Raw genomic sequence first — 14,383 nt, 5'->3', positions numbered from 1 at the left:
GAAAAAAATATCATCTCCCAAAGAAATAACTATGCATTTTTGCCTCCCAGCTAAGGACTCTGGCCAGGATCGGGACAAAACCAAGCAATCTCATACCAAGACAAAGACAGAAAGCAAATTGGAAAACAGCTATAAGGGGATAGAGGCACGGTAAGTACCTCCCTGCCCACTGTGGAGGTAGGGAACCCCACCCAGAAGCATGTTTATTGTTATCCATGTTAAAATCACTTCATATCACTCTTTATTCATTCATCCCTGCAAACTATTGAAATTTCGAACACAGCTTGTAGGAAGTGACGAATATTGAGCAGGCGAATACGTAACAATAGCACCAAACAGACTATTTAATTTCGATGAAACTGGAGCAAATAAAAAGCATGTTTATCATTATTCATGTTAAAATCGCTTCATATCACTCTTTATTCATTTTTGCCAAGATAAGCATGTTTATCATTATTCATGTTAAAATCGCTTCATGTAACTCTTTATTCATTTTTGCCAAGATAAGCATGTTTATCATTATTCATGTTAAAATCACTTCATATCACTCTTTATTCATTTTTGCCAAGATAAGCATATTTATCATTATTCATGTTAAAATCGCTTCATATCACTCTTTATTCATTTTGCCAAGATAAGCATGTTTATCATTATTCATGTTAAAATCGCTTCATATCACTCTTTATTCATGTTTGCCAAGATAAGCATGTTTATCATTATTCATGTTAAAATCGCTTCATATCACTCTTTATTCATTTTTGCCAAGATAAGCATGTTTATCAATATTCATGTTAAAATCGCTTCATATCACTCATTATTCATTTTTGCCATGATAAGCATGTTTATCATTATTCATGTTAAAATCGCTTCATATCACTCTTTATTCATTTTTGCCAAGATAAGCATGTTTATCATTATTCATGTTAAAATCGCTTCATATCACTCTTTATTCATGTTTGCCAAGATAAGCATGTTTATCATTATTCATGTTAAAATCGCTTCATATCACTTTATTCATTTTTGCCAAGATAAGCATGTTTATCATTATTCATGTTAAAATCGCTTCATATCACTCTTTATTCATTTTTTGCCAAGATAAGCATGTTTATCATTATTCATGTTAAAATCGCTTCATATCACTCTTTATTCATGTTTGCCAAGATAAGCATGTTTATCATTATTCATGTTTAAAATCACTTCATATCACTCTTTATTCATTTTTGCCAAGATAAGCATGTTTATCATTATTCATGTTAAAATCGCTTCATATCACTCTTTATTCATGTTTGCCAAGATAAGCATGTTTATCATTATTCATGTTAAAATCGCTTCATATCACTCTTTATTCATTTTTGCCAAGATAAGCATGTTTATCATTATTCATGTTAAAATCGCTTCATATCACTCTTTATTCATGTTTGCCAAGATAAGCATGCTTATCATTATTCATGTTAAAATCGCTTCATATCACTCTTTATTCATTTTTGCCAAGATAAGCATGTTTATCATTATTCATGTTAAAATCGCTTCATATCACTCTTTATTCATTTTTGCCAAGATAAGCATGTTTATCATTATTCATGTTAAAATCGCTTCATATCACTCTTTATTCATGTTTGCCAAGATAAGCATGTTTATCATTATTCATGTTAAAATCGCTTCATATCACTCTTTATTCATTTTTGCCAAGATAAGCATGTTTATCATTATTCATGTTAAAATCGCTTCATATCACTCTTTATTCATTTTTGCCAAGATAAGCATGTTTATCATTATTCATGTTAAAATCGCTTCATATCACTCTTTATTCATTTTTGCCAAGATAAGCATGTTTACCATTATTCATGTTAAAATCGCTTCATATCACTCTTTATTCATTTTTGCCAAGATAAGCATGTTTATCATTATTCATGTTAAAATCGCTTCATATCACTCTTTATTCATTTTTGCCAAGATAAGCATGTTTATCATTATTCATGTTAAAATCGCTTCATATCACTCTTTATTCATTTTTGCCAAGATAAGCATGTTTATCATTATTCATGTTAAAATCGCTTCATATCACTCTTTATTCATTTTTGCCAAGATAAGAGTCAAAGTATTAATCGATTGATTTTTGGAGCACAAGTTATCTGTCCAAATTATTTTAATATATTGGCCAAACACGGGAGTTCGAGAGTCCCAGGTTTGAGAGTTTTTGCCAAGATCAGAGTAATTTTAATCGATCGATAACTAATACGCTTCAACAGTCGTAATGTCACTTCCCTCGTAATGACGCGTGGTAACTTAGTAACTGGCTCTAAACTATCGGAACAATGGCGGACACCCTTATGAAATTTTTCTCCGGCGAGCATAAAGGGTATCCAGAGGGGAAAAAACCCATAAATTTGATCATGTTTTTACTTTTACACATTCTGGTCACAAGACATGTGAAAAGTTCTAACCAGCTTGAAGAATAAAAAGTACCGATTTTTTTTGTTTAGAACCACGATGGCCGCCGTTGCTATTGAATCCGATTGGAGCACACGTTTTCTGACCAAATTATCTCAATTGAAAAGCTAATTGTTCTTGTTTTGTTTTTCAGAGTAAGGCGATTGGAGCCCGTCTCGATACAAGGTTGCCAAGATGTGCTGTATTGATGCTGTGCGTTTGGCTAAAAAACTCACAACATTGCCATCCGGAAGTATAACTTTCCAACACACAAATTTTGTGTAACTTCTAATACTTATAGTCTGGTTAATACAGTTAAGTGAGACTTACTCATAGAGATGGGTGGCAAAAATCAATAACAATGACCTAAGTGACGTCATCTTCATTAAATCTTTAGATAGTATGCGTTTGGCTAAGAAACTCACGACATTGTCATCCGGAAATATAACGGACCAACACACAAAACTATGTGTAACCTTGACCGTTTATAGTCCATCTGATAAGTGCACCTTAGTGATAATTACTCATAAACATGGATGGCAAAAAACAATAACAAAGACATGAGTCACGTCAACTACGTTCTATTTATAATCTTGACTTTATTTAAATCGGCATCAAGTCAGACCGTAGCGTTAACTAAAAGCCTGACACTAGAACAATCTAAGACTTATAGTTGGACGTCATTTTTTAGTTTTGTGCGGCGTCTAGTGAGTTGTCGTTAGTAGAGCTCAAGGAAACAGGCGACCCCATTGGTTGAACTATTGAATACAACTCACGATTTGTTTTCTTTTGTGGCCAAAGCCTTGTCTTTTGATGTCATTTTTGGTCAGTGTCAGGATATAGATAGTATGCGCTTGGCTTAGAAGCTCATAACATTGCCATCCGGAAGTATAATGGACCAACACACAAAACTATCTATAAGTTAACGATGGCTCCAGTCAGACCGTAGCCATCGTGAACTTTAGCCCGACACTAAAACAGTGGCCTTCGTTAACTCATGGGCCTTACCGTCGCCATATCGTTAACTTTTAGTCTGACATTGACCAACAAATGAAATTGGATTCAGTAGTCTGATGTCACGCCGCCCGGCAACGGCGGCCATCTTGGTTCTAAACAAAGAAAATCATTACTTTTTATTCTTCGTGCTAGCTAGAACTTTTCATATTCCTTGTGATCAGAATGTGTAAAAGTCAAAACATAATCAAATTTACGTGGTTTTTTTTTTCCTCTGGATACGCTTTTATGCTCGCCGGAGAAATATTTCATACGGGCGTCCGCCATTGTTCCGATAGTTTAGAGCCAGTGTCACTTAGTTACTACGCGTCACTAGGAAGGAAGTGACGTTACGACTGTTGAAGGGTATTGGTGGTAGAAAAACTGAGCTAATGCGTTTAAACCGACGTATACATACATGCAGGCCTGACATCCCAATCTACTTAACCCTATCCCCACCAGCATATTTGGTATCTGATTCCTACCAGCATGGGTCTCTTAGACCCGATAACAAAATAATAGGAAAAAACAGCTGGGTCTATTAGACCCGGTGATAGAATAACTAAAACAATATCAGGCAAGGTTATTGAAACATTGCTAAAGCTGTATGGCAAATGCCATAATGCAATGCCTTCTCACTTCTTTAACATTAAAGTTATCCTTTAGAGTTTTAAGAGAAAGTACTACCACCTAGGAGCATTCCTAACAGTTTCTTTCGAGGACGATGTAGCTTCCTGCAATATATGCCGAGCAAATCTGATAAATATGGCATAAAGATTTTTTGGATTTGTGAGGCCTCCAGCAGTTACCCTCTGAAAGGAATGCCTTATCTTGGCAAAGGTACAACCTTCACCAGAGAGGCCACAAATGATTCTGTTGGATGTGACATTGTTAAAAACTTGACAGAAGATTTCAAAGACACTGGAAGAAATGTGACATGCGATAATTTCTTCACAGAGTTAAAACTTGCCGAAGATCTTTTGAAAAGAAAGATGTCCATTGTAGGGACTGTTCGAAGGAACAAGAGATTCTTGCCTCCACTCTTTCAAGGCAAAAAAGAAATACCATTCATGGACTCAAAATTTCTATTTCGTGAAGGGGTAACCTTGGTTTCTTTCTAAGGTAAGAGGAATAAGAACACCATTCTTCTTAGCACAATGCACAATGATAGTTCAGTTGACACTGAAACCAAGAGGCCAGATATAGTATTGGACTACAACAAAACCAGAGGAGGTGTTGATTCTATGGACCAAATGGCCCATGCTTTCACAGTGAAAAGAAAGACCAAAAGGTGGCCATTGGTCATGTTTTTCAATATGGTCGACCTTGCAGGAATTGCTGATCGGGTAGTTTGGAATGCTGCTTTTCCAACAAACAACCTGGCACACAAGGACAACAGGCAGCTTTTCTTGATTCGTGCGGCAAAGGAACTGGTCTATCCAGAGGTAAAGCGACGATCACTGATCAAAACACTGAACATTCCCATCAGAAACAATAGAGAAACTCTGTTGAAAAATCTTTCAGACATTTGTGCTACAGGAAGTCAAACACCATCTGCCACAAGGAATCTGACACCATCCAAAGCCAAGACACCTTCAAAAGCATCTCCGAGGCCATCCAAACGGCAACGCTCTCTATCTCCGACGCCGACACGTCCAGCTGTCGCACGGAAGCGATGCCACATATGCCCTTGCAACAAGGATAGAAAGACCAAAACATTATGCACAAGGTGCAACAAACATATTTGTGGAGAGCATGCATCTGTTATTTGTCAAAACTGCAATTTCATATAATTTAACACAATAACATGTAAGGTACTAGATCATTAACTTTTAACCTTACTTGTGAATAGCCTACATATTTTTCAAGGAGAAATGACAATTATTATGAGTAATGGCATAGCTTACATTCTCAATGTACAGTCATAAGTATAAGAGACATTATTTTCAGTAGTGTTGTATTTGACTTGAAGTTTTGTTAATGGGTCTATGAGACCTAGCTGGTTTTTTTTCTTTATATTTTGATACCGGGTCTCTGAGACCCAGCTGGTTTTTTCTTCATATTTTGTTACCGGGTCTCTGAGGCCTTGTCGATTCAATAAAATATTAATGTTATGATAGATAGTATCATCGTTTATGTTGTCTGTTTGTATTACGTATGGGTACGTTCATAGTGAATTTCAGCCTTCTGTGACAATTTGTTATTGAAATATCATTGATTATAGGGCCTTGCCGGGCCTCTGAGACCCAGCCGGTGGGGATAGGGTTAAGGGCCTAGTTTATATATATATATATATATATATATATATATATATATATATATATATATATATATATATATATATATAATTACACAATTTTCAAGTCCCTTAGAGGCACAATTCCAATAGGCTCTGATTTAATCCTAGTCTATGTAATGTTAACTGGACAGTGACATTGCTTGAAACCATTAGACAGGAAACCAGTCTTTCGTATAGAACTTTCTGTTGGCTCTATCAATCTCTTGCTAGAGAGCCAAGAACGCTACAACCCCCCCCCCCCCCCCCCCCCATCCCCTCTTTCGCAATCCGGCCTTTTCATTTTATACTACATTTTAAAGAAATATTTCCTCAGTTTCAAGCAAATGTTTACTTTCATTTAAAATGAAAAGAAAACGATAGGTCACAGTTAAGTTTCGTGGAGTTTTGTACAATAACCATTTATTTAGTTTAGGTTGCATGGAAAGCTGGGAGGGGGGGGGGTGAGTTTAAGAACTATTTTTGTGTTATACACTATCAAATTTCTCAAGCCCTGAAAACAAATCCTACTGGCTCTCACAAGGTAAGATTCTAAATACTCTGAAACCAATTATGAATGGTTGATTCCGATTACCTGGGTTCATCTACCTTTCCAAATACTAAGAATTACAAGTGGTCAGGAATTCGTAGGTAGGCTGGTACTTGGGCCACTGTCATTAAAAGTCAATCTACTACCTCTGATTATGGGGAACGAAGAAAATGTATGCTGAGGCGAAGTAGATAGTCTATGGTTGAACTCAGTGATGAAGACAGAAGACATAATCTGGGTAAGAATGAATAGACAAGCCAGATACTGTTCATCCAACTCTTCTTCTTTCTCTTCCTACTCCTCCTCCTCCTCATTCCCCAGATTTTATTTTCCTCATCCTCTTTCTCCTCCTCCTTCCTCTCCTTCACTACGCGCTGCTCCCTCTCCTCCTCTTTTCATTTTCCTTCTAATAGTTTTCCTCATATCCGTCCGTGTCGTCTTGGTATTCATCCTTTATCTTTCTTCTCCTTCTACTCTTCCTCCCCCTCCTCCAACAACAACAACAACAACAACTACTACTACTACTACTACTACTACTACTACTACTACTACTACTACTACTACTACTACTACTACTACTGCTACTACTACTACTGCTACTAATACTACATCATCCTCCTACCCGAACTCATTATTATCATCATCATCATCATCATCATCATCATCATCATCATCATCATCATCATCATCAGAACCATTACTACAACAACCGACAACGACAGCTATTCATTCCACTCATTTGCATGGCACTGTAAGGTTTACGTACTGCATCAATAATTGCGTCATTGAATCACAGAGACTGAATTTCATTCGGGTGATACTGTTTGAAACAGATGGTAGCAGTGTAGTTCTCATTCTTCTAAAACTGTGTCTTCTATCCCCCTATATCTATTTTCCAACATGCTTTCTGTCTTTGTCTTGAAATTAGATTACTTGGTTTTGTCTTGGCCCTGGCCGGACTCCTGGCTGGGAGGGAAACAGTCAAATGCATAGTTATTGTCTTGGGAGAATATATTTTTTTCCCTTGTAAATCATCACTCTGTTATGTATTATTAAATTTGTTATTTTTAATGTATAAGCATTTGAGTGTATTTCTCTTTGTTAGATTTTGTGCTTGTGTCCGGATGAGACTTATAGGTGATCTCAGACTAAGTACATTGGTTAGCAATGACTATCCCGCACAAATCTTTGTCCCTCTTTTTCGCTCACGAAGTGCCCGAATTCGCGTCAAAATATGGGACGAAGCCGTTTCGTATATGCTATTTTAAAAAATTAATTACGACGCTGTTTATCGATGAATATGACTGAAAGTTGGCACACAGTTAGAAAAAAGGTCATTTTAGATTATGTCAAGCGACAAAACTCGTGCAATTACCAGAAAACCGTTAAAAATAGATTGTTACTCTTTGGAGTAAAATATTTCTAAAACTACCGGGCGTGGAGGTTTTGTCGCTGACAAGGTAATACATGAACATTTCTTCTTTTTGGTTGTAAAATTTCATATGAATATGACGAGTACTTTTCCCGTATTTTACAAAACACCATCCTAATTTGCTCTTCAAGTTTCAATCTTTTAATCCACTTATTACGCAATATACAACGAAAGGTCGAAAAAAAAATGCCGAAAAAGCGTCCCATATTTTCGCGTTTTTTTTTCCTCTTTGCGGGTTGTCATGGTCTCAAGTGAGTAAAGAGCTACTCGACTATGCATAAAGATATATGTAGAAAGAGGCCCCAGAATTTACTAGTTACTATAAATGAAAAACAATTAACGATTTGTTTACAATGAAATAAAAATAATGATGAAATTTAATTAAAAGAGATAAACAGTGATCGTGGCAGTTACAAATAGAGATATGAATATTTTACGTAACTTATGATAATATCTCAGGTTCGTAAGTTTACGTTTCCAGGCAGTTGATGGGCTTGGATGATCTATTCCTCTGATAACAGGATTGGACTCGTAAAATTCCACTTCCAGGCAATTGGTAAGAGGTTATAGTGTAGTACAGCGGGCTTGGGTTTGATCCTTGAAGATTATACAATCAAAGTTAAAAGCTCCGGCGTCTTAATGGTGTAGATATAATATCTACAAAGTCCCAAAAGATAAAAATCTTACAATATATATATAGGAATAGAGTGACTGGCCGTCCGGCATAGATTGTGGAGAGAAAGTGAGTGTCGAATGTTAGACCTATCAGCTTTTATAATAAGTGGCTACGTGACAGAATGTAGAACGAAAAGTATTCACTAATTAGAAATTAATTCGAGGGAAGGCTATAAAAGGAAAGACGATCTAATATTAGAAGGTAAAGTTTATCTAAGCCTACTGAAATATAACTGGAGTGAGATGAATTCAGTTCTTAATAAAATAAAATTTAATAAGATAATTGTGAACAATCTTTACTGTGACACCCCCACCACGTTTAAAATATACTCTTTAACCATTATGGGAAAGATAGATTTTACAAACGGAAGTAAATTTACTATCATGATACTCTAGCATTAATCCATTGTTATGATTTGTGCTACAATTAAATTATTTATTAACTAGACATGGAAATGTTTATATTAACGTAGGTATATGAATGGGTGACAATAACAATGAAAGATTGTGATTACAAATCATTGTGATGAACAATAGTGATGGCAATGTGATTACAAATCATTGTGATAAACAATAGTGATGGTAATGAAGCATGATTTAAGTCGATGATATGAAGGTAATTTTCTGAATGAAATGAATGAAAATGTAAATGGAATATTGACATTTCAATTATTAATCATAAATGAGTGAAAATTCATAACAATAATAGATAAAGAGAAGATTTCCCAAATCATGAATGGGTATGGTATATATATCCAAACAATACTCAATGTTACATTAAGTTGGGTCATCATGTTTACAAATAAAATTATCGAATTTGTGTGTTCTGATTTGGCATAATTTGCGAGGTAACTAACAGTATGCATGGGAGGTTAAGTTATACCCTTCTCACGTGTTTATACTAATCGAGAAAGTAGGTCGGCGTGAATATTTTCACAGCCTGGTATGTGAGAGATACTGAAAGTGTAATTTTGCAAAAATAGACTCCACCTTAGTACTCTACTATTATTCATTTTGTTATTTCTTATGTACGTGAGTGGTTTATGGTCCGTTTCGACCACAAACTCTTTTAGCAGTAGATATCTGCTGAATGTCTTTAAAGCAAAGACGATGGCCAGTCCTTCACGCTCTATTACAGAGTATCGTGATTCTCTGTCCAATAATTTTCTGCTTGCATATAAGCAAGGCATTAGAGTTCCCTCATGCTCCTGTAATAGTACACCTGCGATGCCCTTATCAGACGCGTCAGTTCTTACAACAAATTCTTTTGATATGTCGGGTAATTTAAGAATTGGTTCTGAACAGAGTAATGCCTTTAATTGGTTTAAAGCTATTCTGACACACTTCTGTCCAAACAATTTTGTTCGGTGACCCATTCTTTGTCAGATTTGTTAGCGGTTTGTCGCGATGTGCGCGAAGTTGTAAATGTATTTCCTGTAAAAATTTAGGAGCCCAAGTACTTTGCGTACTTCTTTTTTTGTCTTAGGTGGTTGCAATTGTGCGATTTTTGTTTGTTTTTCTGTCTCGGGTGTCTGTGTCCCATGACCAACGGTATGATTAATCCTGCATTTGAAGCTTCGATATTAGTAAACATAGGTTGCGACACTGTGTCTCTATCAAAATATTTTTTTAGCATATTTGCATGGAATGTCTTTGTTGTGTTGTTAATTTTAATCTCGTAATTAACATTAGATTTTACTGCTGTTATTTTGAATGGTCCTTTCCATGTAGCTAAAAGTTTACTCGAGTCATCGGGTAAGAGTATTAGTACTTTGTCACCAATCTCAAATTTTCTTGATTTGCTTTTGCGATCAGAGTATTCCTTGTATTTCTCTGCTTTTTTAGTGACGGATTCCTGTGCTAGCTTACATGTGTCCTCTATTCTGTCTTTCAGGTTTCTTACATATTCGTAAGCAAACATAATTTCGTTATTGTCCTCCTCATTCCCTTTACAAATGTCGGCTACTATATTGATCGGGCCGCGAGGTGATCGTCCATACATCAACTCAAATGGGGAGTAGCCTGTAGATTCTTGGGGTATTTCTCTATATGCAAATAGGATTGCTGGTAAGTATCTGTCCCAATCATCTGGTTTTTCTGCTGACACTTTTCTTAACATATTCTTTAGAGTGCCATTAAATCTTTCACAAAGACCATTTGCTTGGGGGTGGTAGGGAGTTGTGAATGAGTGTTGGATTCCCATGAGTTTCATGGTTTCATGCATCATATGTGATGTAAATTGGGGTCCATTGTCCGACAGTATCTCATTTGGTATGCCTATTCTAGTAAAAATTGTCATCAATGCTTCAGCTATGTGATCCGATGTAGTTGATTTCAATGCTATCGCTTCTGGCCACCTGGTTGCGTAATCGACTAGTGTTAGTATGTGTGTATGGTTTCTATCTGATTTTGTTAAAGGGCCTATAATGTCAATTGCAACTTTTTGAAAAACTTTTTCAATAACTGGGGTTGTCTCTAATGGCAATCTCGGTATTCTGCCTTTTGCGACTCTTCTTTGGCATGTGTCACAAGATTTCACATATTCTCGGACGTCTTTAGTAATTCCAGGCCATGTGAAATTCTCGGATATTCTCTTCAATGTGGAAGAGCTCCCAAGATGTCCAGAAGTTATTGAATCGTGCGCTATTCCAAGGATTTTGTTTCTGTAAATACTCGGCGTGACCAGTTGTTTAGCTATTTTATTTCTTTTCCTATGTAACCTGAACAGAATATCTTTTTCAATGATGTATTCAACTTTTGATTTCGTCCCTTTGTTTGCGATATTGAAATATGAAGTTAAAGTCGGGTCCTTTTTCTGTTCTTCAATGAACCTGTTCCTGTCAAATTGTTGTGGTTCTAGAGAAATAGTCATTGGCTTCTCTGTTGTCTTAGTCATCTTTCTTGTTTCTGCTAGACAAGCTGTTTCTTGGGTTAATGACCATTCTTTTACATCTGTTGGGTTGTCTTTAAGACCTTTTATATTGCCAACAATAACATCAGCGACGGGGTTGGGAAGTATACAGCATTCCACTATTCCTGTATAGTATGGGGTTTCTATGTACACATTAGCTGTTTCAAAGGTTTCGACTGTGCCACTGAATGTGATGCATTGTACCGTTTTTCCAGTTTTGTCTTCGTCATTGATCAAAGATGCTTTTATTCCTATTGTACTGCATCCTGTGTCTCTCAATATTTTGCAATCAGTTCCATTAGCTTTGCCTTCACAAAAAAATAGCGATCCTGATTTGTGAGTTTGTGTTAAAAGTGACATACCTTTCACGCAATACACATTTATATTTTCTCCTGACATTACTCGTGTCTGATTGTTTACACCTGTTTGGAGTGATGCATTTGCAGTTTCTTTTGGATATCCCACGATTTTGTAACATTTGTCTGCTGTGTGGCCTTTCATTCCACAATATTGACATTTAATTATAGGTTTGTTGGTTTTCTTATACTCAGTATTATTGTCAGTGCTATTTCTTGTTTTGTTTTGATAGGGTCGGCTATGGTCTCTATTGAACTGTTTGTTCCATGGTTTGTTACTATGATCCTCCTGTTTCACTTGCGAGTTCCGAGTGATTGATCGGCTCGTTCTATTTGAGTACTGAACTTTAGGTGTACCTGGACTCTGAGCAGCGGCAGCGTAGTATGGTTCCTTCAATGTTCTGCTAAGGGGTGTCAATGGATGTGCGCTGTTAAAGTTTTCTGCGTAGATTTTTAATTTGTCCAAGTTTTCTGGCTTTCTCTCTTTAAAGAATGCGACTAAATCTGGGTTGCAAGCTTGATAGATTCGATTCTTCAGCGTGAGATAGTAAAGGCCTGCAAAGTCGTCTTGTTTTACGTTTGCCAACTCAAGCCACCGATTTAGAAATTGAGTAATTCGGTTCACGAATGTATTAAAGTCTTCTCCACTTTCCGGTTTTGCAGTGTGAAACCTTTCCTGGTAACCATCTTCCGTTAATCTAAATCTTTTTAGTAGAGCGTCTTTAATTTTTCCATAGTCATCTGCATCTTCAGTTGTTAAGGTATAGAAAACTTTTAGCGGTTCTCCAGATAAGCAGTTAATCAAGGCTGTGGCCCATTTGCTTTCTGGCCAACGATAACCTTTAGCCTGAACTTCGAATCGGTGTAAGAAGGATTCTAGACAGTCTGAGCGTTCATCGTATGTTGGCATGCGTGGAAGTTTCACGAAAAATTCATCACTATTATTATGTTTTCTTTCATGACCGGTTTTTGTTTTTTCAATTTCCAGCATCATTTGGGTCCTTTTGGTTTCTTCTTCTGCTAAAGCTATTTGTCTTTTTAGTTCCCTTTCTTGGACTCTTTCTTCTCGTTCTTCTCTACGTATTCTTTCTTCATGTTCTTTTTCTTCTCTACGAATTCTTTCTTCATTTTCTTCTCTACGAATTCTTTCTTCATGTTCTTTTTCTTCTTTTACTTTCTCTTCGCACCATGAAAATATTCTTTCCTGGGGTATTTCTAAGTCCTTTGCGAGACTTAAGTATCTTTTATATGCTTCCATGTTGTAATAAATTAGTTACGATATTTTATATATATTATATTGACAGGATACTGTTACTGACTGTTTTATTTATTTACACTTACTGGAATGAACTGTTCTATTTTTAGAAATCTCTCTCTCTTATTTCAACTTATTATGTATGTTGAATTTGATGCCTTTTATCGTTATATCTTATAAAGCAATGTGTCAATACAATGCGTAGTTATTATGACTTGTGTCAATAACAATGTGTCAATCGCGTGTACTAAACTATGTTACTACGAAAAATGTATCACCAATGTGTGTGACTCGTCGTTAGTTTGTGTACAATTATTCGCAATGACGCTAATATACTAGAGTGTGATAACAATAATAGGATGCCAAAATAATCCCAAGTTATCTATCACTAAATATAACACGACGGCTAGTAGACTCCTTTTATTATTATTTAGTTTTTAAAGACTCACTTTTCAGAACATAATATATAAGTGGTTTTCGGTAACAGTAGTATGCCAAAATGCATTTAAAACAAATCACTATGCAAAACAAATCACGATGTCTATAGTTACTATGTGATGCCCAACTCATGTAAAAGAGAATAATGAAGGATATATTTACCAACTCAGTTCGTGGCTGGGACCTCTCTCTTGTTCAATGGTTGTTCAACAATTGTAATTAGGCATTGAAGAGTGTTTAACAGTGATGTCTGAAATACAAAACAATAAAATATCGTAAGATTTACAATAGTTACAAAATGTGTTCACAACACTGAGTGATTGGATGATAGGTGAATGAATCGTTATGGAATGTAAACATATTGAAAACAATTCATGAATGAGGCAAACAACAAAATGAAATGAGTGATATAATAACAAAGTGGACAAGGAATGAATGAATGAATGAAAAACTGAGTGAATAAATGAATGAATGAATGGATAATGTATGAATGAAAGAATGAAGGGAGGAATAAATGTATGAATGATTGGATAAATGAGTGAATGAATGAATGAATAAATAAATGAATGAACAATGAATGAATGAATGATTTATAAATGAATAAATGGATGAAGGAATGAATCAATAAAATGCTATTCAATTTGAATGAAAGAATGAATGGATAAATTGCTATTCCATTTAAATGAAGAAATGAAAAAGAAAAAAAAATTAATCCTGTAAATAGGGAGTTCAATTAAAATATGATCAAGTGGGGCAATTAAGAGTTTTACAATTTAAACTTTAAAGTTAGATGAAATAGATATAAGTAACTAAATAAATTCAATTCTTTATATGTGTCCCCTCCAAAATGTCATGGTCTCAAGTGAGTAAAGAGCTACTCGACTATGCATAAAGATATATGTAGAAAGAGGCCCCAGAATTTACTAGTTACTATAAATGAAAAACAATTAACGATTTGTTTACAATGAAATAAAAATAATGATGAAATTTAATTAAAAGAGATAAACAGTGATCGTGGCAGTTACAAATAGAGATATGAATATTTTACGTAACTTATGATAATATCTC

This window comes from Berghia stephanieae, chromosome 5 (assembly GCF_034508935.2).
Source record: "Berghia stephanieae isolate SIO BIC M18660-M18661 chromosome 5, UCSD_Bste_1.3, whole genome shotgun sequence".
Classification (NCBI taxonomy): Eukaryota; Metazoa; Mollusca; class Gastropoda; order Nudibranchia; family Aeolidiidae; genus Berghia; species Berghia stephanieae.
Note: the sequence above shows the minus strand (reverse complement) of the source record.